Genomic DNA, 560 nt, shown 5'->3' on the forward strand with positions numbered 1-560 from the left:
ATCCTCAAACTCATCCTCTTCCTCATCCTCATCCTATCGTCATAGTCATCCACATTCTCATCCTCGTCCTATCCTCCTCCTCATCATCATCCTCAATCTACTCCTCATCCTATCCTCATCCTTATTCTCGTCCTCATCCTCATCCTCGTCCCTCATCCTCATTCTCGTCCTCATCCTACCCTCATGCTCTTCCTCATCCCCATCCTATCCTCATCCTCATTCTTGTCATAATCCTGTCCTTATCCTATCCTCATCCTTATTCTCGTCCTCATCCTATCCTCATTCTCATTCTCCTGCTCATCATTTCCTCATCCTCTTCCTCATCCCAATCCTATCCTCATCCTCATCCTATCCTTATGTTCGTCCTCATCTTATCCTCATTCTCATTCTCGTCCTCATCCTATCCACTTCCTCATCCTCATCCTCTTCCTCATCTTCATCCTCATCCTAATCCTATCCTCATCCTCATCCTATCCTCATCCTCATTCTCATCCTCATCCTTTCTTCATCCTTGTCCTCAACCTATCCTCGTCCTCTTCCTATCCTCATTCTCCTCCTCC

Source organism: Lupinus angustifolius, chromosome LG20 (assembly GCF_001865875.1).
Source record: "Lupinus angustifolius cultivar Tanjil chromosome LG20, LupAngTanjil_v1.0, whole genome shotgun sequence".
In the NCBI taxonomy this organism is placed as follows: domain Eukaryota; kingdom Viridiplantae; phylum Streptophyta; class Magnoliopsida; order Fabales; family Fabaceae; genus Lupinus; species Lupinus angustifolius.